The 26,474-nt window shown below is 38.3% G+C and overlaps 1 long non-coding RNA gene across 3 annotated transcripts in view; it reads left to right on the top strand.

Moving 5' to 3' along the window:
* Positions 1-24,651, top strand: part of LOC135295940 (uncharacterized) — a 52,746-nt gene extending 28,095 nt beyond the window's left edge. For 2 of the 3 annotated variants that reach the window (XR_010357976.1, XR_010357975.1), the window contains exon 4: positions 679-6,275. This is a non-coding gene — a long non-coding RNA (uncharacterized LOC135295940). Of the gene's footprint in view, positions 1-678; positions 6,276-21,007; positions 21,150-24,533 lie in introns of those variants that run through there. The other variant, XR_010357978.1, reaches the window with a different exon arrangement.
* Positions 24,652-26,474: the final 1,823 nt, after the last annotated feature.

Here is a 26,474-nt window from a genome sequence, read left to right as displayed (position 1 = left end):
GTTGTTTTTGGTGCTTCTGGGCAATGCAAAGAAGAATGACTCAGAAAGACAAATTCCCTCATTAAAAACAAACAACTTACAATAAAGGGTGATCAAGTATATCCCACATCAGTGCAATCACACGTCAGTTAGATAAATACTAGTGTCATTGCACATGGAAAGGAGACAGAGAGGGTGATTACATAGGTGACAAAAGTGCATCCTTTCTTCATAGGAATGTTAAATTAACTTTCAAAGTGCAAAAGGAGTAGCATTGCTTGTGGGAAAAGATGGAGCTGCATGTGTTTCAGAGATGGGGACACCTTGGCATATCTTTAGTATTTAAACTGTATTTTGTTAGTTGTAAACCTATGGATGAAGTAAATTTTGTGCACATATCGGGTATATGTGAGGCTGTGCTGGAATGGATAAAGTGTGGCAGCATGTTGGATCACAAAGTGCATCCATGCTGTCATGTGCAGTTCTGATGAGGTGGTGGTGGGTGTTTTCAGTGCTATTGTGTCCTTGAAAAGTAATTTCACTGTGTTTCAGTGGTTACAGTGACAGGAAAGATAATTTAGCAATTTTAAATGTAGTCTGTTTAGGGTGCACACATGAAAGTCTAATGTGTAATGGCAGTCTAGATTGAAGCAGCTATTTTATTACTTTTGGTAACCGGTTGCTTTTGGTGTTCTATAGGATTAAAAAGGGATGTGAAAATGTGGGACAACACAGGCCTCCAGCTCCAGCACATTTGCTTTAACTGCAGATGAGCACCATGATGAGGTGAAGGACTACCTCTGATATATAGGAGAGAAATGCAGCATTTCCTTCTGCAAGGACCATGTGTTGTCTTTCATAGGAAAGTGTGCATGCTTTTTTCCCTTTTGATCTTTATACAGTAATTTCTCTGTACTGTTGAACTACACCAAATGTCTCTTTGAGAGCTAGGCAAACAAGTATTAACCTTTTGCCAACTGGTGTGAAATTAAAAAAGAAAAGGATTTTTAAAAAATCTATTTCAACTGCTTTTCTGTCAGACAATTATTGTATAATTGAAAGACATCCAGTTGATAAAAAAGAACATGTTTTTTATTGGCAGCACAGTAACATGAGTTCAAAGACTGTATTTGCCAAGAGTGCATAACTCTGTAATGGCCGGCATACTTTTACAAGTGTTCTGTGGTATTACTGACAGAAGGATTGCTTTGGTCCAAGACAGATGTAAAATACTTCATTTAACAAATATTTACTCCACAATTATCTGAAAATGTAGAAAGTACAACCTGACATGTTTGAATATCTAAAGAACCTGTTTATGGGGGTATTCTATTATTGTTCCTACATAATAATCCAAAAAATATAGTTGCAGGGGAGGCTGAATGATTTAGGATATTGGTAATAGGATACAAAGCCTTTCACTTCTTGGTCAGCAGTTCAAATCTGGCTTAGGTTGGTAGTAACTCAAAATGATTGCTGCAATGTGTCTAGGGTTAATCACAGGGTGTGCCTTCCAGATTCAGAGTCCACCACCATAATGACTAAACTGGCACGATGACCCTGTGGTCAACATGGCACTTCTGCAGGAGTTAGGGAACACCATGAAGGTGGCTGCAGAGGTATAGGACCCCAGCACATCTTGCAGAGAACTGTAGAATTACCTACTCCAGGAACCTGCCGGAAGTTTTGTCTTATCTGAGTAGTGGTGGAGACAGTAAATACTCTTGCAGATCGACCATCACGGCATGTTGGCATCTGTTAGGGGACATGGATGTCACTATGACCTGTCACAGCACCAGCCATGCTGATGGAGGACTCTGTGGCACAATTACTGATGGGTGATCAGAAGACTTGCTGAAGGGTGAGATTTATCTCAGTTTTTATTTGGTGTTTTGAGTTTGGGAAGCAACAGAACGCTGAAGTTTTGATCAGCAGTGTAGATTTAATGCTTGAAAGAGAATGTAGTGGCCTATTTCAGATGGATAGAGGGCTGCATTTGATCAAGTCCTATGCCCATCCCTGATGTTCCTGCCTTTAACTGGGAAAACAAAGGCTGCTGATGCCCATTTCGTCTCACCAGGACCAGCTGCATGAACTAGCTCACATCCACACTCTTCAGCCTTCTTGCTGTCCAACACTGGACATCATAGTAAAGTTACTGATAGTCAGTAATCCCTGACACATGCTAATGCCCAGAAAGTGCTTGGGAACAGTTTTGGAGAATATTAGCTGGCTCAGGCCAAGACTATACCAGGGACCACCTAAGAGGGTAACAGTTCAAACAGTCCTGCTCTGGTGGTAGGTATATGGTCTGTTTAATTCAGTAGTGTAAGGACAGCTGTGTGATCCTATTTAAGCGGTTTTGTTTTCCTCTTTGAAGCGAAAATTGTGTCATTTTTTGTTCTTGTGCATTTAGATTTTTTAGAATAAGATTCGTAATTAAAAATAAAAGGCAACGAATTTGATCCTTACCTCTAGTCCTGTAGACTTTTAATCTGGTATGAAAATAATTCTATGTGGATTTAAGTTCAAGATTCACAAGGTGTTGCTGCTCTAGCTGATACAATTTTATAGAACCACAATTTACATCTGCAGTTCTCCTCTTCCAAATAGCTAGGCACATGTGAGATTCTTGGGATTATCCTGGGAATGGCTAGGAGCTGGACTTCAATGATCCTTGTGGGTCTCCTCCAACTCAGGATATTCTATGATTTTGTGCTATTTAACACCTTTTCTCTCATTAGTAATGGCAAACTGGTAGAGACTGCTGTGACATCTTGATGAGTACAGAGTTTTCTGAGGAAGGGAACAAATTCCAACACTGGTGCTTTTTTAAACTTTTTTTATTTTTAGAAAAAGGTTTCAGGTTGTTTAAACTTATTCCCTGATTTCAAGTTCAGATATTTAGCAACAGAAGGTGGTATCCTGACACCATTGCTTAATGGTCCAATGTACTTCCACCATTTCAGTCTTAATTTTCCTTCAGGTAGAAGTGATAGAAGTCTTTATTTTAAATTATATTCTTTCTCCGTGTAAGATGTTATACTCCCTAGCAATGACTGATGACTCTGCACTTTAGGAAGTTGTTTAAAAAATGTGCATACCAATACAGGTGGTTACTTAAGTTACATAAGATTGAAGAAAAATTTTTAAACATCAGGGCTTGGATTCAGGTAATTCAATTAAGATGCCTGAGTTAGGATCAAAGCCACAGTTTGTTCTCTCTAATTATTGGAGAAATAGGCACCACCAGGAGTAATTCAGTATCCTCCAGCATATAATTACTCTGTAAAACCTGAACTGCCTTCTGCAGATCCCTGTCTGTACTGATGGATAGGCAAAGGCAAAACCAATCCCAGCCATGATGGTGCTGCCCTGGTGTGGCATGAACCCAGGCCACTGCAGCTTAGAGGAGCTCTCTTGGCCTTCAGCTGCTTCTCGAGGATCTCAAATTGGGCATTGTGAAAAACTGTTACCTAAATCACTTTCAGATACCTGAGTCCATATAAACTGACAGATTCAACAGTGGTAGACACTGTAAAAGGCAGAGCAATGCTCTCCATCGGAGAGGCAGGGACAAGGAGAAGTCAGGCCAACCAGCCACTCATCTTGGACACTTCTATTTGTTTGTTTACTGCCACACGACAGTGGCTACCACTTCTTATTCTGCAGGACAAGCAAGCAGAAAGCCCTGCACCCTGATGGCCTGGAGAGGGGCAGGCAGCCCTCACCATTCCCTGGTTCACATCACTTGGCTCCTGGGACAATCTTTGCTGGCTGCAGTAGCCCCAAAGGGTTCTTGTTTGTTTTATGCAGGTTTTTCATTCTGAAACACAAATCCTCTCTGGCAGCCATATGGAACTGTGCACCCTTTATCCTGCCTTGGGTAGTAGAAAATGGAGGAGCAGGGGCTGTTTTCCCTCTGCACATGTTCTGTCTTCATTTGCAGCGTGCAGACGTGTGCCAGCCCACAGGCACCACCCTCCCTGTCCTGTGCATGCCTTGCCCTGTTGATCTGACCATGGGTGCTCAGTTACAAGTGATAATGAAATGATATTCAGTGGTACTGTGTGGATGGAACTGAGAGTGGTATTTTGGTATTTGTTTGGTATTGTGCATGTACTCCTAAACGAAAGAGAAAAAATAAATTTTATCCTTTAAAAATGAAAAACAGATTTGAAAAAGTTGGTCTATAGATTTTTTTACAAGTGTACTTCTACTGACAAAGCTTATAAAAACATTCCAAAGTAATGTAGTGTGATGACCCTTGCTCATAATCACAGAAAGCCTCTCCAAGTTTTTTTATTTTTTAATAAGTCTATCATTAATCTTCAATGAAAAGAATATAGATTTTATGAAGAAAGCTCAACAAAGTTCTTGGAAAACTTACAAGACATTTAACAGCTGAACAGTGTATCTCACAAATGGACTTTAAAGGTGCTCTTTCAAACTGAAGCCTGTATTTGATCTGGTTTTATAGTTAGCAATTGCTTTGGTCTGAAACTTCACCCATTCTTTCCAACTAATAAACAAAAGAATCCTGAAATATAGCACTTGTTAGAGGTACAACATGACAGGCTCTGAACCAATTAATATTACATCTTAGATTATTTAGTTTGGATTCATAATTTGTTCTAAGACATCCTACTGTACCAGAACTGTATATTTGTATATATTGAACAACGTAAACCACAGGATTAGCAGTATTTATATACATGTAATAAACATGTAGAAGTGATGGGTTTTTTTAAGTTTTCTTTTGTGATTTTATTTGGTAACGTTGAGAATGACTCAAATGTTTTCTCCAATAACTTTAATCTGGATTTCCTTTCTGATAAAACTCTGGTTGTTTGCAGATCCACCCGTCAGTTTTATGGGGATATCTTTGAGACATCACAATTATAAAACAAACTGGAAGGAAGAGCAGCTGTACTTACAAACAAACATCACAGGCACAATTAATCTGCTTCAAAGTTTATGAGGGGAAGCATAAAATATCAAATAAAGGGTAATGGGAAATATTTAAAAAATGCTGAAGCTGGTAACAATCCACAGAGCAGAGCAGCCAGTGCACGTTCAGGAAACAAAATGTAGCTAGTAACTCATTTGGTTGGAAGCCACCCATTCTCTACCTCCCAACCTGAACTTCAGGGCTGTTTCATGTTTCTGAAACAGATGCAGCTCTCTCTCTCTCCCTCTCTCTTTGTCCCTCTCTCTCTCTCTATATATAGTCCATTTACTTTGTAGATTACGATTTAAAAGATATTAATTTTTTTTAAATGAAGATGGTAATAAAATCTCAAGAGGCCCATTTTGTTTTCTGTTGTTCAACTTAAACCAGGCATGATCCCATTCTTGTGGCTGAAATTTATGTCCCTGCTTAGATAAAAGCATATACATACAAATGCTCTTTTGAGCTCCTTCTTGTTTACACTCACACACCTCTGTTCCAACAAAGTCTGCTGGAAACAGGCATTGAATCAAGCAGGTGTGTGACTACTTTGGATAATTTTTTTTAAACCTCACTGTATAATTTAAGATTTTTTAAAACTAATTCTTCTGTACATAACAACAACAAATTCAACCCCAAAATTCCATTTTAGAATCTGAATGACCTGGATAGTGCATTTGTGATTTTCTTATAATTTTCTTAACCTTAACAGAAAGTTTCACCATGTACCAAACTGAAATAGTTTGGTGCATAAGATTTCTTGAGGCTCAGAATTTGAGATTTCATCTGCTCATGTCACAGGTAAAGCATTTTTATCACTTTTTGTCTCACTGTTCATGGATTCATAAATTATCAAAGAGACTGTGGTGGTATCTGATCTGCTCATTGTGGCATTTCTGCCATATCTACTATGTATTTCTAAGATGATTCTTTTTACGTGATAGAATGTGCATTAATGGATAGATGTTGGCATTAATATGATATGAATTGCCATTTGTTAGAGAGAAGATGTTTTGTTCAAGATGCACAACAAATATAATCAGAACTGTTCTTGAAATAAAAGAAAAATGCTTGCCTCCCCTCACTAGAGCACAGAGCAAGAAGGTTCTTTTTTATCATAAAGTTCACTTGGCTTTGGTTGTACATAAGCTTTTTATCAACAGACTGTCAGCTTGGGACACTTCTATGAATTGGTCACGAGTGCCACGTACTGTTTCAAAAGAAGCTGCATGTTAGATCTTTCTTGTTAGAGCTCTATAAGCGTGGAGGCTTTTGACACAGGGACAATTCCAATTTAAACTTTAGTTTCAAAGAGTAGTTTAATTAGTGTTTTTGAAAGGATCTGTCTGTGGCTGATTCTGATCTCACTTAAATTTAGGCAGTCCTGTAAATGAAGTATGAGATTTTGTCTTGTAAAGAAGTTCCTTGCTGCTTATTTTGAGGAAAATGTATTAAAAAAAAAGTGTAGAACTGAAAATGAATCAATTTTTAAAACATAAAATAAAAACCCATGTTAAAGAGCAAAAGTCCAGTGATTTTTTTTCCAAGATGAAGGCAGAGTGCCTTTGGATTCCTGCCTGTTTGTACACATGAGGAATGTTGGTGTCTTGGGATAACCACACTCCTTGTCATGTATTTTGCTTTACATGGACTCAGAACTGTCATCGCAATGCGTATAAACATTTTTTATTTTCTTCACCTGCTCATGTGGCGCACACCTGGGGCCTGCTGGCAGCAAGTTTGGCTTCAGCAGGCGAAGGAGAGACACTGCCAGCTTGGAAAGCTAGCCCTGTTCCCTTCATGTTAGCTAAGTCAAGTTGATCCCCCACTGCTTTTATGGAGTGGTTAAGGACAGGGCTGAAAAACTTTAGCTTCCACGGAAAATTCAGGTACATGGGGGAAAGTGAACTGCAGTAGAGACTCAAACAGCCCCATCAGTGTTTCAGTGAGACCCTTGAAGCAGCATCCCTCTCCTTTGCCTTTCAGCTCTGAAGTTTACCCTGGTGAGTTTTCTGTCTCTGCAGCACGAGCAGCCTGTGCAAAGCGCTGTGCCAGGCGGGCAGCGAGCGGCCCTTTAGAAGTCAGACACATGGCACAGGGTCTGTTGTTGCTCTATTAACGTAATGGCTTGGACTGAAACCTTTGCTGCTGCTTAGAGCTTCCTGGAGCAAAGGAAGTGTCAGCTATGGATTGCTCAGAGCTGGCTGAAACTTTTATAGCGGAACCGAAATTTTAATTGATTTGAGTTCATGGGTATTACATAAAAATTCAAGGCTTCCTGCTAGGTTTTTTGCATTAGTAAACATTTTGTTGAAACACTTTCCGGTGTCTGGTTGTCAGTCTCTGAGGCCTAAAATCTGCAGGACAATAGAAACAGCACAAGGGTGAGTTGTTGGAAGGTGTCTTTTGATGAGCAGTGAATTGAAACTTCAGTGCAAAGGCATCTTCTGGACCATGGTCAGATATCATCCTTACAGATGTGCACACCAACACACAGGTATGGATATACCTGGGAGTTAGGGGACTGAAACCTCTCTCCTGCTCAGAAGGAAGAAGTGTTACCTCTTTTTTTTTCTGTTTATGCCTACATGCTCTTACTGATTCAGTGGCCAACCTGTGTGGGCCATTTTGGGGTAAGGGGAGTCAGAGACCTGTCCCCTCCCATGCCTGCCTACCCTCATTTACTCATGTGATCAGATTTTCCCTTGCTTGGCTATAGTGGAAGCTGCTTTCTCTTGGAAAAATTTAATTCCTAAGCCCCTTTATTGCTGCAGGTGCAAAATGTTGTGGTCACAATTGAGTTTGAAATAGGAGAATTTTGTTGGTTTATTCTGAGGAGACAATTTGTGCTTGGAGTTAAGACTGACATTTGTTACTGGTGAGGGGAAAAAATAGAGCACACTTGGATTTGATTTGTGAGTGTGATCTTTGAAAGTGAAACTGCAGTGATGGTTGTAATGTAAATTACAGCACCAGAACCACCAGTTTGGAACATTCTGTGTATGTCTGGCATCTTGTTTCCTCTACATACCCCAGTTATCCAGAGGATGGATGCCTACCTGTATCTTTAATCAACCTAATCCACAACTATGTAAGTGATCAGAGTATTTTCAGGTGCAGTGCTTTATGAACAGCATTCATATTTCAGTAATCCCAGCAAGGCTGTCCTGGACATGAGTATTCCCACACACAGTGTGTGGCATTCTGCTGCAAAAAAAAACAAAACAAAAAAACCCAAGGGTGTTTCCAGTTAAAATCTGGCTTTTGCATCAAGTTCATCCTTTGGCAGAAGAGTTTGTATAAGGTCATGAAGAAGTCCAATAATCCTATAAACACACATCCTTGAGATACAGAGCTTTTTTTAAAATTAGGACGATGTACCATGTTATCAACATTTATCCAGCTGGTCAGAAAACGAAAAGACAGAGTGAGAGACTATGCAAGTATGTATATGTCTTTAATAGATTACTGAAATGAGCAGCAGGATGATTCAACTCTCTTGGGCTAATTCCATAATGAATTAAAACCAATGTTTATTATAAAGCATGGAGTTCAAGCTGTGGAATTTGTCTCTTCACTTCCTGTGTCTTTCCACTCACACTCACCAGCACACGCTGAATTCAGTGCTATCAGACAGTTTGTGATGGTGGCAGGGATTTGACTGAACCTGTTTTAGGGATAGAAACTCTGCATAATTTCTGACCTGACTGAGGATTTTGATTTCAAAGTTCATGGCTGTTCAGATTCCTGCTTTTGATTTTTGCCCACACCTATTTGCTAACATCTTTGTAACTGACCGCTTTCAGAGAAAAGATTTTGGGCTAGATGGAATTTTGATCTGACCCAGTACATCTGTTCTTATGGCAAGTGATGCATTGCACAGGAAGTAGATGATGCAACTTCACAAATTGCTGGTTAGGTCTGGACTGGGTGAAAGATGCTCTTTTCCCCCCTGTAAAGCTGAAGATATTTTGCACTTTGGCCACCACATAGACACGCCTCTTTCCTTCGGGGACACTCCAGATAGCTGTTCTCTGATGGAAGATAAGGACTGTTACTAATACACTCTGCCTCACTCAAACACATTTTTCCTCTTTGGCCAATAAAATTCCTGATTTGTAGATCTTTGGAACATTCTGTCTGGTTTATTTATTGATTTATTTATTTACTTTTCCTGGCAGAAGGAAAAAAACTTGCTTATTTGTTGGACACTAATTATGAATTTTATTCTGAGGTCTTCATGACTTGGATTAATTAGACAATGTTACTGAGTGTTTCTGGATTTAAACACCTGTGGAAAGTAGGGAAAAGGATTCTTGAGATGTTCCATGACATTCTTTGTCTACATCAGCAGACCAGGCAGATCCAGGACATGCAGTCACCCGTATTGCCAAGTTGTTCACACAGTTCTGAGTTAGACACGACTTCCACAAACATTTCTACCCTACCCTTATTTTCATTCCTCACTTGACTTTATTAGTCAATGCGTTACCAAAAGTCAGGTTTTTTGTATATATTTTTTTTACTTCTCTAAACAGTTTTGCTGAAAAGGAAAAGGCAGAATATCTGTAAAAATAGTGATTATTTCCTTCTATCTGGGATTTGTGTCACCACATCCAGCACACTGCACCCTGTCAAGAAAAGCATGGACATACTCGAGCAAGTCCAGTGAAGAGGAATTGGGGTCTTTCTCCTGCCTACAGCAACCTAATGTGATGGTATGGAGAAGGCCAGGCCAGACTCTTCTCAGAGATCCTCAGTGATTAAATTCTGATATGAAAACCACAGGAAATTCCAACTACATTGTAGGAAATGGTTTTTCACCACGAGGGCAGCCAAAAACTGGAACAAATTATCCAGAAAATCTCTGGAACTTCCATCCTTGGAGTTAACTCAAAGCTTGATTGGACAACAACCTGAGCAACCTGATCTAAGCTGACCTTGCTTTGAGTTGAGGGTTGGATTAGAGATATCCAGAGGTTCTTTCCAACCTAAATTATGGTATGAATCTATGATTATATCCAGAATTTGGATCTAAGGGAAACTTAACTTCTTTTCCTTCAGAGACCATTAGTACTTGAGGTTTCTAAGTACAGTGAGGCACATATTTTTTACTTATTTTTACTTCTGCCCCCTTTATTTACATCAGGTGTGTCTTCATTTGTGTAATTTCACTCATGCTATATAAAATTCTAATAAAGCATACTAAGAAAAGACAATTCCAATGAGATCTTATTTTTAGCTGTATTCTTCCTTATAGAGAAAAATAAAGTACTAGTTCAGAGAACTATGGGGCTAATTTCTGAAAGATTTTAGATGTGACTGTTAATTTTTGATGCCTCAAATTCACCTTATTTAAATTCTAGAAAATCTAATTTTTTTTTTTAACATTAGAACTTGTTGTTTTGGCCTCGGTCACCTATAACCCAATTGCAGTTAACAAAAGCAGAAAATACATCAGCATGTCCACAAAACAGAAAATGAGTTTTTCAAATTAGATATGCAAAAGCAGAGCCTTATAAAATCTGAGATTATTTCTAAAAATCTTATAAACTCAAGTGAAATCCAACAATCAGAATAAGTGCAGAATGCGAATCAACTTGCAATAAGTTTAAATGCCAATAAAATTGGTGTCAAACTGATGAATGAAACTCTTCCTATTCAGATATTCAGTGTTGTAAAGACAGATGCCCAAATCAAAAGATTAACCACAGAAATACTGTGATGAAAAATACCAAAGGATGTGATTTATAATACACAGTTAATACACTGAGCTTGTCTGGTGTGAACTGAATGTTCCTGAAACTTGAGCAAATAATTTGTATTTGAATATTTATGGAGTCAATAAAATGAGAGATCTCTGTCTTCTCTCCAGCCAGCTGACCTCAGGAGCACATGTTAGATCTCATGAAGAGGAGTGATGACCATAAAAGTAGTGTTTTTCTGAAGAAAGAGGAGACATTTAGAATGTCATTTGGTTTTCAGACTTGAAAAGGTTTAGTAAGGGAGAACCCTGCGTTATTGCTGTGAATATAGTCTCTCTTTCCTCAATCTCTTTGCATTCTTCCACTTTTCCAAAGTAAATTTAAAACTGGAAGAGATGAACAAACTAGAATTAATTTTAAAATTTCTACTATTCGTAGCTATGTCATGGCAGATAATTCTACATGTTCTCTAACAATTGGATGCAGCATGTGTTTGTGTTTGCCCAGCTTTGAGTGTGTTTGTAAATGCACTTGCTTTGTGATGACTGGCAGGGAAAGGAAAACACAAGAGGCTGCAGTCCCACAAAATTGGAACAACACTTACTCTGAAATGGCTTGAGTTGATGTTATGAAAATGCTAGAATGTAAATACAAACTATTTTCATGCCAACATCCTGGCCCTTGTGAGAAGTGATGTTCATTTCCCAGACCTTTCTCTGGAGTAATTTGCAGTAATTTATAGCCACTGTGAATAGCCACATCTCCTTTGTGCAGCACACATTTGTTTGAAATATTAATCGGTTCCATGAAAGGAATTGCATTTTTGAACGTTTCCCACTGATACATGACAGAACATACAGTCATTACTCTTTTCTGTGGTTTCCCTAAAGGTCTGTTTTCCCCTCATTATTACATCAGGAGAATGGAAGGTGTTTTCAACACCTGCTACAGTAGCTCTAAAATGAGAAGTCAGAAGACCATCTGCTTGCTGGCCCTTCCTCTGGTTACTCTGTCAGAAGTTTACACAAACTTCTCCTGAAAACCACCCACTGTTTCCATACTAGAAGTATTCTTCACTTCTGGAAAAGGACTTAACTAAGAAGAGACAATTTTATTTTATGAAGCCCTACATTCTAATGGAATTATATATGTCAAACCTTGCTAAGCCACCACCATTATATATTACACAAAGCACACCAGTCATTAAGAAAGCTGTGAGTTTCAATGAGAAACCACTGAGATATTTACTTTTAATTCTACCCAGTCACACAGGTCAAACAAACTGGAACCCACAAACTGCTAAGTGGGTTTTTTCTTAGCACTGAACTATCAAACCTATAATGAAGGAGTGTCAAAGTCCAGAATGATCTGGCCAGGTTGTTTTTAGGTATTCTAAATGTATAATATTTAATGTTTAATAGCAGTTTACTCTAAAGATTTATGGTGTTACAAAGTGCCACAGCAATGTACCAAAGTGTATGTACTATAACAAAAAGAGATTAAAATTATTTAATGGAATGATAAAATAATTTCATTTAATGATACCATAGACAGTGTCAATGTTTACTAGTATTTTTTGAAGAAAAATTGACCTTTCCTGGAAGCCAGAAAAACAGTGGTCTCTAGAGTGGATATTGTTATTAATTGTCATTGAAAAACACCTTTATATTATTATGCAGGATCAAATTAACTGCTATGCATAGAATGATAGAATCACAGAGACATTAAAAGTGAAAAATATCTCCAAGGTCAAGTCCAAGCTTTGACTGAACATCATGTCAACTAACCCACAGCACTAAGTGCCACATCCAGTTGTTTCTTGAATACTTCCAAGGATGGTGACTTCACTACCTCCCAGGGCAGCCCATCCCAAGGCACAAGGACCCTTGATGCCCAACCTGAACCTTCCTTGGCACAGCTTGAGGCCATTTCTTCTCATCCTGTCACCAGTTTCTTGGGAGAAGAGGCCAAAGCCTACCTTGATACACCCTCTTTTCAGGTGGTTGTAGACAGCAATAAGGTCATCCTGAGTCTTCTTTCCTCCAGTCTAGACACTCCCAACTTCCTCAGCCACATCTCACATGGTTTACTTTCTAGATCCTTCACCAGCTTTGTTGCTTCTGTACCTCAGTGTCTCTCTTTGAAGTGTGGGGCACCTCATTTGTAAATGTGGTGGACTGAGGATATTCGTCAGAACTATTATAAATGTGCTGCAGGCTGGATTAATTTTTCCTAGCTGTAAGCCCTTCTGTTATACATGACATAAGACCTAGAACTTTCTTAGAAAAACATGAAAGCAAAAAAATAAGGAGTTGTTTGTGTTTTTCAATGCTGGTCAGATTCTGTTGTAACGTTAGAACGTACAAAACCATGATTTGCATTCTTGATATGTAATGAATGAAAAAATACCATGTGTATATATAAAGTGCTTTATCAGTCTCAGGATTCTTGCACCAGCTAGCATACAGTCATTCCATTGGATATAGAAAAGTTTTAGTAAAACGTGTTCTATTGTGGTCTCAGAGCTCACAGTCCCGAGTGCAGTGACACTTCATTTTACACAGTCAGTGTTAAGGAAAGTGTTTGCCACTTACAGGAACACAAAAAACTGCTTGTGATGCATATAGTCTGGACAGAAGTTCTCATCTTAAATTTTTCCAAATTTCAAGTGATCTTTTCTTGGCCATTTCTCTGCTTTATTCCTGAAAAAAATCCATATTCCTTTCCTTGGTTGAGGTGTCTCTGAGAGGCTTCCCCCATTTGCCTGCCTGCTGCCGTGTTCCAGAACTGCAGATCACTTAGCACATATGGACCCCAGAATATTAGCCTTGGCAAGATCCCCAGGCTCTTTGCAAAATAAGAATTCACACTTCCCAAGCCAAGTGTAAGTGGAAGGTTCCCACAACACTGGTGAATCCAGAAAGGTTCTTGAAGGCTGTTCACATCCAAACAACAGAAGAGTTTAAAGCTGTTGATGAGTACTTCTGCTTATAGTCCATTCTTGTGGTAAGAGGCAAGTTATTAAATTTTCCTTTTGAAGGCATACTGCGTGAAGATGCCAGAAAATAAGAACTTTTCTAAGCCAGTGCTAATAGCATGCAGTTTAAGCTGGAGAATTTCAATTGGTCTAAGTTAATTTTATTTTGCATGGAAGAAAACCTACTCCTTAGTAACAATTTGAGTATGGTAAAAATAAAAGTTCAGTGGATTTTTTTTTTGTCTGTGAGTCCTCTACCTGCTTATCCAGTAAAAACATGGATTCATCAGTCCATCTCAATGCTTGGAGCTGGAATCAGTGGGAATAAAATCACAAGCAGAGGAAAATTATACTCCCATCTTGACTTTAAACTGGCTTTAGCAAACCAACCCCAATGCAGCTGTATTGGTATCTTGCCTCCTAACCCTTGACTCAGAGGCAAGTATTAGAAATACTTCCACTAATTGGTTTTACAACATAGCAAACACACGGTGCATGGATTAAAATCTCCAATAATTAATTCATGTTCATCCAAGAAGGCAAAACTGCATCTAGGTACTGCCGCCTGAGGGTTACGACAGCAGAGGAGATTCTCCCTGAGGTTTCACAGATGTGGTGCACCCTTGCACACCATCCTTCTGTGGGAGGTTGATTTTAACATCTGGAGCTTCATAGCAGGGTTCATTTAGGGGAGATAGGAGTTACTCATTGGTTTCTACTATTTTAGTGATAAAAAGATTTCCATGTGGTGTTTTTATGGGATTCTGGGTATCCATCCATTCCTCCATCTCACAATTCATTCTTCCACCTTACAGATTCTGTATGTATAGTACCTGTATAGATCCATGCAGCCATCTTTGTAAGTTCAGAAACTCTTTCTTTGATGCTGACATCAGACCAGGGTACAGGTTGCTACTGAGGATTAGGGGCCTGGCTTACTTTTGTACTCAAATAGACTGAGCACTGTCAATTTTGCAAAATATATTCTTCCTTTTCTTAGGGAATGATACACTGGTTATCAATGGTGTTTCACAAAAAATAATGGGAAACTATGGGAAAAGTTTGGCACTAAATTTTACTTTTGTTTCAACTCATTTCCACAAGCCAGGCAGTAAGAAATCATTAAAAAATACAGCAGGAAATATTGCCCTTTGGACAGTTTTTAAACTAAATTTAGCCCAGGAGCAGGAGTGGTAAAATATTCCTCCTCCAACAGAGAGATTCTTGTAGGATTTATTTTTAGCTGAAATGTATCTGGGTACATACATAGCTCTTTAGATCTCCATCTAGAGTTCAGCTGTAGCTTACCTTTTCTTATAATGACATTCTACAAGTAAAAAAAAAAAAAAAAAAGTGATATGCAGATTTATTCCAGGTTCCTTTAATCTGACTGATCAAGTATCAGTAAGAACCTATGGAAGGTAACACACACTTGACTGTGGGCTGTATGAGTCTCCCTCTTTTCACTATTCCCTTATTTAGATAGATGAGGAAAATCAGCTTTAAGCATAAAGTGTAGTCAAGCACTTCTCCTTAATCAGGATCACATACATGATGAGATATAATAAAATATAATGAGATTGACAACAAACATCAAGAAACCAGAAACAGCTAAGATGATTACTGATGTCACTGGGAAATGTTAAACCAATACTTGCTATATATTTACATACATAAGTAGGAAGACAATTTAAAGGAAGAAGAACAGATTCTACAGCATAGTTCTGATTTCTGTACATACAACACACTTAAAGGATTCTTTGCTTTCCTATGTTCACATGCATTTGCTATCTCTTAGCCAAACAGTTTGCAAAAATATGAAGTGATAGAACTAGCTGAGTCCCTACAGAGAAATGAGTGCTTATCTGACAATGATGTCTGCTGGAAAAAGCCCAGCACCCATGGGTCACTTGCAAATTATAACCTCAGGCCATTATCATCTCATAGCCCTTCAACTGCTTGTGTGAAATGTGTCGATGGTCTCAATCCAGTTCCTAGCAGACAGGTGTCTGTATCACTGGAATCACCAGGTGGAGATGACTGCATTTTTTCCCATTAAAAAAGGTGATTATAGCTAACACAGTTTACAACATTAATATAAAGTACTTACAGTTCCCACAGCAGATGTTACAGAAACTTGGAATCCTGCTCACTGGAGAAAATTGTGCCCAGATGCTTGTACCTAAACTTTATGGTCCGAACTCTGCCCTCAGATGTACACATAACTCCCAGAGATTTCAGGGGGAGGAATGCTCATGGATGTCAGGGCCATGTCTCACTCCTTTCACAGAGTCCGTATGGATGTTCAAGGGTATTTTGGGATGTGTGGTCAAAACCCAGCAGCATGACTGAAGATGATGAAGATGATAATAGCAGAGTAGCTCATATGAGTCTGATTCAGCTTCAGGGTCAAAAGATACCAAGCATTTCTCAAACACAAGTTCATGTTTTGTGTTCTGATAAATCTCAGCTTCAGAGACTGGGAGCCTTCAGGCAGTTTTGCTTTCAGCACTGGTCCAGTAGGCTCCTGTGGAGATGTTAGCTGAGGGTCCTCTCTCTGTTACTGCTCTGCTTCTGTATCAGCCACTCCCAGAAGTTCCAGATTGGTTTGAGACATCAGTGTGTGCACTGACCCACCAACAGAGTTCTGTTTGAGGTCACATGCTGTGCCTGTCTCTATAGTATTTGCATGCTTGTATACAATACCTTCATCTTTGACACACTTAATGAGAACATGAATTTTAACCACTACATGAGCTGCTACACAATCGTTATGGTATGCACATCCTGGTTTATTATTTGGTATTTTAATCATCAGAGCATCAGAAGAGCCCAAATTAAAACTGTTTAAATGAAAGTTTAAGGTATCTTTTCCTTATGCATGTAATTTTGGAGATGTGATGTGATGTGGCCGTAAATTTAGCTAATACACTGTGTGATTAATCTGTCAGCATAATCTACAGATAATGTCCTAAGGGCTGCTGTAAATCAAGCTCTTAACAAAAGCAGAGGCTAGAAATAATGTTTTTAGTGATCATTAATAATGATATATAGAAAAAAAGGATTTCCCACTTTAATGTGGGATTTTGAAAATTTAAGTTCAGCTCTGAATGCTGAGTGTCTGACATGTGCAGCTACATGCTCCCTGTAGGGAAACAGACACATCAAAATGTGCTTAATCTGATCCTGAAATGAGTGGAATGAAACCTCCCTGGGGACTCCTTCGTCTTTATATTATGACTATTGAGTAATCCCAAGACAGCAAATTTAAATAAAATTACAAATTGTTACCTTGCCCTTTACCAAGAAGATTATGCTGGAAATGTATGACTATCAGGGCTACATTTGTCTCTGAGCAAACTAACATCTGGGCAGTTGTGATCCTTTAAATAACATCTATGAAGATATGGTCCTTCAAATAACACCTGTGAAGATATGGACCTTCAAATAAACATTTTGTTACAAAATTTCTTGGCTCTGCAAAATGCACAAATATCTGTTTTGGGAGGACTGGTACTAGTTGTACTGCAGAGATTAATCATGGGTTGAAAAGTATTTTGAAAATATCCTAATTAGTCATTAAAGAGTTGTTTTTTTTTAATATTTTGGAGTAATAGTAACAGTATTAGTAATAGTAATAACTGATTCTTTTTAGTATTCAAGAAAGGAGACCAGGCAACCAAATGAGACTGTTATAAGACATTATCTTTGCAAAATTAGAAGCGTAAGGATCAAGCAGCATTCTCCACAGTTCTGGGAAAAGGGCTTATATGTTCATGGTCTGAGCCCAAACAGGAAGAGGCTCCAGCACCAGAGACCTTCCTGAAGGTGGTCCCTGGCTGCCAGGTCTCAGTGCAGCTGACATGGAAAATGTCTGTTCTTTCATGGGATGGAGAGCTGAATATCTTGTCCAGCCCTCTTCCAATCTTTGCAAGGCTCTAGCATTTTGATGAAGCATTTTGTTACTTCTGGTGGAAATAAAAGGCCGTATGTCAGGCACTGCAGAATTTCAGGGGAACTTCTGGAGAACTGAAGTTCTTGAGAATTTCACAGTGAAACCAGATAGGAAGCAAAGAAAGGAAGACAGGAAAGCCTTGAGAACAGTGTAAATTTTTGCATCAGAAAAACTAAGATCAGATTTTTACTTAAAATATGAAACATGGAAACCAGTAAGAAAAGGAAGATCATTACAGATGAAATATTAAATCATACATGACACTGGTATGAAGTATAGAAAATACATGATCATATCAATAGCAAAGGAGAGAAAACACAAATAGTAAATTATATATACTAAAAAAACCACATTAAATGTGAAGCTTTAATTTGCCTTGAAAATTCTTAGTAGATGATCAACCTGCTAAGAAAGAAATCCCAAATTTAGAAGCTGCTGGTAAGTGGAATTCTTTTGACTAAACATGGGCAACCAAGTGCTTTTGAGGTACCTCAAACTACCCAAGAGATCTGAGGGGAGCTGAGAGATGGATTTCAGGCCTTCAAGGAACTCTCTTTCCTGCAGACTCAGGTGGAGGCCATGCAGGACAAAGCTCAGTGACTAAAATGATGCTGAATCCTTCAGTTTTAAGCAATGAAATCTCTTCCTGGGTTATCAAACAGATCATGTAACTGCTGAAGTACCCTCATGTAGGATGGTAGAGACAGTGCTGTAATAAACTGTACCAAGGAGCCCAACCCTTCTCTTCCAAGCTCATAGCAGATAAAAATCTTTGTTTCACTGCATAGAGGAAAATTGGATACCACTAACGCTAAATTACCCCTATCTGAGTAAGACAGATGTTTTGATTTTAAATTTCTAATACTAAGTTATTCTTTCTGACACCACAAGTGGTTGGGTTTGATCAGGTTGGCTTTTCAACCTCTGGCCATGAAATCACCTGTTTACTTTAACCTCTTAATCTCCGCCTCTTCAGTATTTTCTGACTGCCTTATTTTATGTTAATGTAATTATAATTCAATATTGGAAAGAACTGCAGTTTGCATTTATATTCTGCTATGCTGCTTTTCATACTGTGATGTTAAATTGTTTCTAAATTATTTTCAGTATTGGTTATCATGATCAGGTCAAATAAGCACCTCCAATCTTCAGCGCCTTGGGAAAGATGAAGGATTCCTTTTGGGAGACTTCAGGAGTCTGGGAAACACTGGCTGGTGGCTGCATGTTGCCAGAACTCAATGTCCTGAGAATTTGAAAATATTGTTCATGTTGATTGTCTAAGTCAGAACGTGTTGCGTACGGCGCAGGACAAAATCCTGTGTTCGACACTTGAGTTAGAAGAAGAATTTCCCAATGCTTGTGGTTCAGCTCAAGCGTTTGCAACTTGATTGTAGCTGCTTTGAATAAACATAATGAAATCCCAACCATCTGTGCACAGCTGTGCCATGCACACACGGACACACGCCCGCACGCACCCCGGAACGCTCGCGCGCACACACGCATGCATTAATGCCTGCAGCCTGTGCGTGTGTGCATGTGTGTGCACACCCCGGGGGCCTGGCAAAGGTCACTGTCACAAAGCTGAAAACAATTACAAACCAAATCATCTGGGAGGAAAAATTTAATCAGAAAAATGTGAGTGGTAATTAAAACCTGTTTACTTCAAACCCTAAACAGCATAATCCCACGACTGAAAGCCTTGTTTAAAGAACAAAAATACTTACCAATGAAAGCAGCAGTTACCTATACCCGTAACAGGTGTAGCAAAAAAATCCCAAATCATAATGTGGATTTTGTTAGGGTTTTTTATATTGGGAGCTGTAGAAAAACTGACACTGTAAGAGGAAATCTGGCTGTTAGTGTTAAGGACAATATGAAGAAAGCAGTTTTTGACATAAATAAAATGACCAGGTTATTAATCCAATTTTAGAACAGTAAATAACAGTACATACAAAGATGTGTTTAATATATTTTTTTACTCTGAATGATAAAGGTAAATTATAAGTTATATAAAATATTATTTTCTAATAATAATGTTCTTAAATGACAATCAGCATTACATACGGGTTTTTTTAATTTGAAAGTTTTAAAATAGCTGCCCAAAGGAGATTTTAGAATCTACAGCATTCTCTTTCAGTGAGTATTTCAAGAATTTGGAAATGCTAGACTGTCAGAAGAAACATAGTGCCAAGACTAAACGTAAAAGGAATTATTATACTGATGCTAGCAATTACAGGATTGTCAGGGAGATGCTGATTTCAGACAAAAGTATGGAATATAAGTTAGTTCAACCAGATTCATAACAAATTTGAAGAATTTAATTTAAGGCAAGCATCATTTGCTTATGAAAATATATTTGAAAATACTTTGATGTAGTAATAACATTACAGCAACATATTACAGTGATAATAAGAGAAAAAGGTCAGTGTTATATATTTTTATTTTTCTTTATACTCTTTCATTAAGAAGGAAGGGGCATGGAATCAGCATTACATTAAATAGAAGTAATCTGCCTAAACAATAGATCCAATAAATTATTTTAAACAGGGGATAAAGAAGGTAATTTATTTAAAAAGGATTAAAAATGATGGTCAATAAATATCAGCAAACAGACTTCTAATGTGGACTAATGGATTCATTAATCAGTAGCTCCTCAGAATTAGTGCAAACTACCCTGGGGCCTTATTTTGATGTCCATAGTGCAAAGATCTGTGAAGAACAATGAGATAGCACTAGAGAAGGGCACCAAGAACTCACTGGAAACTAAATCTATTTAGCTGGGTTTTAACACCAGCAGGAAATTAAACTCCAAATAAGCCAGTTCCCTCCCCCCACCCCTTTTGGTATAGGAGGGGCGAAAAAGGAGAGACTATGGGTTGAGATAACAATTTAGTAAATGCACAAAGTAATGGAACAAGACACAATAACCATGGCAATATTAATGGCAAAAGTATACAAAAAAGAGATGGTATTTTATTCACAATAAAATATTCACCACCTGGAGCAGAAACAAGAAGGCAGACACCCCCTGAAGGTCATGTCCACATGGCTCCCCCAGACAAAGGCAGTATGGAGACTGTTTCTGTACCATGCCACCTGCCAAAGGCAATATGGTGGGGGAGCTCCCACAGATAATGTTTCCCACCCCCCAGCCTGAAATAACAAAAAATGGTGATAAAACAAAAACACTGGAAGCTGGATTGTCTGAGTAGGGGTGGTACTGCCCCCCTGACAAGCTCAGCTCTGTGCAGGGACCTTCACAGCAACTTCTACTGCTCTGCTGCTGCTTTTCTTACCTCTCCACCATGCTCCTTTCAGCTTGACTTGCCTGGACTTGACTAGCCTGGGGTCACCCCTACTCCCAGTCCCCTCCCCCTTGCATTGTCATTTCAGCATCAATGACAATCAATCAATCACCTTTTCTCTGCTGTCCTTTCCAGCACCAATGGTCCATAGTTGCATGCTGATGACAATTCAGAGGGATGACAAAGGGACCAAGGATGGAGGGATGGATGCAAACACCTTCCCAGAGTGAGGAAAAATGGCCAACTTTCAGTAAGGACACCCTGGTTCCACAAAGAGGTGAGCAATATAGAATAACAATCTGGTCACACCCATGCAATGCTAAACTGACCCCTCTGTAACCAGGACATAACCTTTGGTCTTCTTTTAATCCACTTGTCTCTTTTCCAAATCTCTTAAAAACTTGATAGGTACAAATTATATGTTCCCTCAACAGATGTGGTTGAATTTGGTAAAAAAGGTAAAATTTATTGGCAAGCTGGGAAATATAGACTCACAGAATAGTTTGTGTTGGAAACAATGTTAATGATCATCTAGTTCCAAATCTCTGCCATGGGCAGGAATACCTTCCACTTTTGTACCATCCAACTTGGCCTTGAACTCTTCCAGGAATGGGGGATCCACAACCTCTCTGTGCAACCTGTTCCAGTGCCTCACCACCTTAACAAAGAATTTTTTTGAAATATTTAATATGACAAAATAACATGATTGTGTGCCAAATAAACCCTTCTCTGAAGTCACCTTTCCTATCTCTAGCAGGGTCATCACCTCTTAAAGTGAGAAATGCCAGAAGATCCTTGAAATGTCTTATAATGTTGCTGTCTTCAATGCAAGGCATGTGCAACCATGATACTGGTAGTGGCAGCTCTACCAACAAGACACCTTACAATCTTCTCACCCACACTCCACGTGGTTTCTGGAGCTGCTGCTTGCTGGGATGGGGAGTCTGTGGAGGATCATTTCCTTCACTCTTACCTCTACTTCCCATTGCCCCACCTTAAACCCATCAGGGAATCTATATCCTGGGCTGCCCCTGCAAGGCTGCAATCGCAATGTGTGCGTGTTTTCCAAGTTCCCTTGGGATATGTTGATATGTCCCTGAGATAATTTTGGACTGCACCATGGAAATGGCCTGTAAGTCACATCAATGGGCTGGGAGGTTGCAGCTCTCAAAATTCTGCCTGTGGTTGCCTTTGCCTGCATTGGCAGAGCAGTGGTCTCACCATGCCTTGCCTTGCTTCCTAATCAGAGGGAACCATTCTCCCAAACCCTTCCACTGCAGCTGGGTCCTGCAGCCCTCGCTGGCTCTCTGTCTGCAGGTACTGGCTGAACATCATCTGCACGTGACACAGCAGAGCCAGCCATTGGGCATTTACAACTTTTAAAAGGGAAGTTGGGTTAGAATCTCATTCACAGTAGGTTTTTGCCATGGAGCAAAGCCTTTTAGTGATTAAGTGCCTTTGGTATTTGTTAGTAGTCCGTTTTCCTAACTGGCTTGTGAAAACTCAATAAATAGAAGTGCTAGTGATTTGCAGATCTTTTATATTCACTAACTGGATGAAGCTCAAAAGTTAAATTATTTCAGATCCCAGCCGTATCACTGTCATCAGTTACCATAGTCCTTAAAATGCATATCTGCACTTACCAATAAGCAGCAAAAAACTTAGTGGAGGATGACTTCTTATTTCTTTTAATTCAGGGAGTGGCATGAACCTTATTTTTTTTTTTTTAATTTTTTTCCCAAGGTCATTTAATTAATTTTTTACTTGTGAAATCAGTTGCATCTCTCAGGCCAAGACCAATGCTGTCAGTGTTGTCAATCAGCTGTGCTACTTGCATATCCACAAGGGATTTCTTTTACAAGAAAGAGACAAAAATACAGGTGATTACATCATGGAATCAGGGTCTTGCTTTGACATAAACCTTGAACCACATCTTGTTCCTCAATAGCAACAGAGTAGTTGTTCATTCTCAGCTTTCCTACAAGAAAATGTATGGTTGAAACAGAATCAACATGTTGAGACCAGCCTATTTTCATGATTGCAAGTTGGTTTTTTTCTTATCTTATATTACTGTCTTTTTCTCCCATGGAATTTTCTGGTGGATTAACATGGCTAAAGAAAACTTGCAAATATTTTGCTTAAGGTTTCATGAATTAATTTTTCTTATAATCTATATATTCTATTGTAATGTTCTCAGTGTGGCAACGTTAAATGTTTGCTTTTTAAAATAAGTTTAAAGTCTTGTAAATATTTTAAAATTAAAACAACTTCAGAATTTTGATTACTTGTGAAAAATTTTTCACTTTTTTCCTTGCCATTAATCTTAATGTCCTAAATGGATACTGTAACAACTAGAACAGACTGAAATAGTCTAAAATTTTAAAAATGAAAAGAGATGATAATTATATTTATTGGTGCACTGAGTTCTCAATGGCAAGGGAAGTTAATTAGTCTGAACATTTTCCTTGAGGAAGATGAAAATAGAATAAAAATAGACTCCTCCATTTGTTAGAAAATATCTTATAAGGATTGATATTGTAATTACAAGTCTTGTGTAACCTCTGTGCTAGTTATCTTACTGAGCTGAGTACATTTAACATATGAAGTTGAAGAAGTCAAACAAATATTTTGCAAAACAAGTCAAAGATGTTCTGAGCTGAGCCATGGCGACAGTTAAAGTCCTGTCCTCTGGGAGAAAGGAGCTAGTTACAAACCTTCAGCGTAGATGGTTTTGAGTAATTTCCTTTCTGACTTCCATAAATCACAGAATACTTTAATTGCAAATGCATTACCAGCAGACCATGGCCTAAACAGGATTATGGATTTTCACTTGTTTGTAAGATTAACCCATGTTTTTGCAGTTTACTTAAGATCCTTTCAAATGTTTTTCTCTTATCTATAAACTATATTAGTGATTGCATTTCAGGCTGCTTAATTATAAAACTCCATTAAAAAAAATGTAGTAATTATATATAATTTGATATAAAGCATAATTTTGTTAAACACTGAGTTCATTTTCTGGCTAAATGAAATAAGAAGTAGGAGAGAAAAAGACAAATATTGAACTTTTCCCATTTAAGCCTCACAGTTTCCAAGTTCATAAAGTAGTTGCAAAGCTTAATTCATTTTGCAAACTTCTGAGATTTTACAATGGTGTTTCCATCCAATACACAATTTATCTTCAAGTTCTCGAAATGCCTTTTCAGCCTCATTTGAAATAGAATGATTGGTTCAGATTGCTCAGTCAGTCATAACGTGTTCATTGTGTTAATTAAGGCTTTCCAGATACGCTGAATCCAGCCCATCTAGTCAGGGGGCTTCAAAAGCAAATGTTTCTTTTTCAGGAATCCTTAAATTACAAGAAAGTGGAATAATTTGCTGTTCACAGCCATAATCCATAAACAAGATGTAACCAACTTAACTTGCAGATAGAGACAATTTTCTTATGCATTAGGTAAAAAGGCACAGTCAAGGAATGGAATAAATTTTCTAGAGAGGCTGTAGGGTCCCAGTCACCAGAGGATTTAAAACCAGAAATGCTTGTGTCTGTAATGGTGAATATGTGGACTTTCTGTGGGTATGTGAATATAATAAATATGTTAGTTATATAATTTGTGATCCTTTTTTATGTTATCCTCTGATTTTATATAATTTTCCTAAGTGTTCCTCAGATCAGCAGTAGGATACTCAGTGTAGCAGCATGGAAAGAAGGATGTACAGGATGTGGAAAAGAATAATAATAAATGAGAATGAGAAGGAGCTCATAGTATATGCAACAGATAGTGTTTGTATCACTTAACATACTATTGGTAAATGATTAGAATATAATGTTGGAAAGTTTATAAAACCTAGACTTGAAAAACTTACCCAGGCCAGCACAGTAAGGAATGGAGACATTCTTGATTGTTCCTTGAAACACGGTGGAAAAGAACAATTCTTCTACAAAAGTCAGTCCAGAGAGAGATGCATTAGGCCCTTTTTCAACATAAGACTCACCAAATGGTGGTGAGGAAGTTAAATTTTATGTTTTGAGGAGAATATGTGATAATACAGTTGGATCGAAGTGTCTTCAATAGGGGTGGTCTTTGTGAAACAGGGAACTGGATTTGGTAGTCTTTTGCAGACTCCAGCAGCCATTCATCATGAGATAATATTTAGAATTTTGAGATGATTCAGCTAGCTGAAAGCTTGCCTTCTCTCAGCTTGTTTTGCTGTTGTTTATATTTCCTGTGCTTGTATATTTTATGACTAGGGGTAATAAACAATAAAATATTCTTTAACTCTATTTTAGAGCTTCTAGTAATAAATAATAGTTGGGACATATTTTGGGATCCTTCTAGGATATAAATTAGCCTGCCTGCTACCCTTCTGTATCAGCAGTAATGCCATCTACTTTCCATTGAGCAGTGCCAGAAGTTCTTGGAGGTCATGCACTCCAATGCTGACTTGGTTCCTGTCTCAGGCTGAAAGCTGGTGAAGAGGTTGTATTTTAAGAAAGGAGTGTACCTTGAGGAAGATATTACTGGCAACAACCTGATCAACAAAAATCAAGTGTCTGCTACTAAATTTGCAGGGTCTGCATTATTTTTTTTCCCTCTAAATATCCCAGCCCAGAGTTTTAATATAAATGCTTATTAGTCAAAACAATGAGAGGAACTTTAAAGAATTGGCTGCAATCCACAGATGGTCCTAATGGTCCTGTGAGAACACTGACAGTTAAGTGAAGGCATGTGAAGGAGAAACATTTTAAAGACTGTACAGGATTCAGAAGATCAAAATAAAGTTGTCATGAACGTGGGTGTTACATATACATATCCATGTTTATCAAAGAACACTGTAGACTCTGGCCTAAATCTAAGGCTGAGTGTAAAGGTTGGAAGAGGGAAAGGTTGTCTTGCAGAGCAGTGAGGATGGAAGTGAAAGGATCTCTATTTTGGTGAGAAGTATTTCTGAAAAAAAGTGGTCTAGAAAACAAAAGCAAAACAATATAGCAATTGAACCAAGATCATGCACAATTGAACCAAGATCGTGCACAACTGGACAAGGGGAACACCTTCTTCATAGAATCTGCACATGTGAAATGACCTACCCAGCCATGACAGATGTAATCTGGAAAAATAGAAAGGACTGTTTCTTTGGATCATTGAAATTACAGTTAAAAATCCTAATGGGTTCACTGCGGCTGTATGTTTTATTCATGTTTTTTGTAAAGATATTTTATCACCTGATTATGTATTCAGTCTAGTGTGAAAATGCCAGTTCTTCTGATAAATACACAGTGGTTAGAGAATACCTTTCACAAAGGGCTTTTTCCCCTCTTTTTTCCTCTTCCTTTTCATAAACCAGTGAAGAAACTCTTTGACATAAAATACCACCAAAAAACTGAGCAACCTCCATCAAAAGGTAAACACAGGCTCAAGACATATGCCACAGAAGAAAAAGGGTCCTGTACTTTAAGCTGAGGTAGCACCAATTGAAAATTATGGGCAGAAGAAGTTATCAACTTGTCAAGTTTTCCTGGAGAAAATGTTCAGCTTCAGAATGAATACGATAAGAAGAAAATTAGAGGATATGATGTTATGTCCACCTGCAACGTATTATA

This window comes from Passer domesticus, chromosome 3 (assembly GCF_036417665.1).
Source record: "Passer domesticus isolate bPasDom1 chromosome 3, bPasDom1.hap1, whole genome shotgun sequence".
Taxonomy (NCBI): domain Eukaryota; kingdom Metazoa; phylum Chordata; class Aves; order Passeriformes; family Passeridae; genus Passer; species Passer domesticus.
The sequence above is the reverse complement of the archived record's forward strand: the minus strand, read 5'-3'. Positions and strand labels throughout refer to the sequence as shown.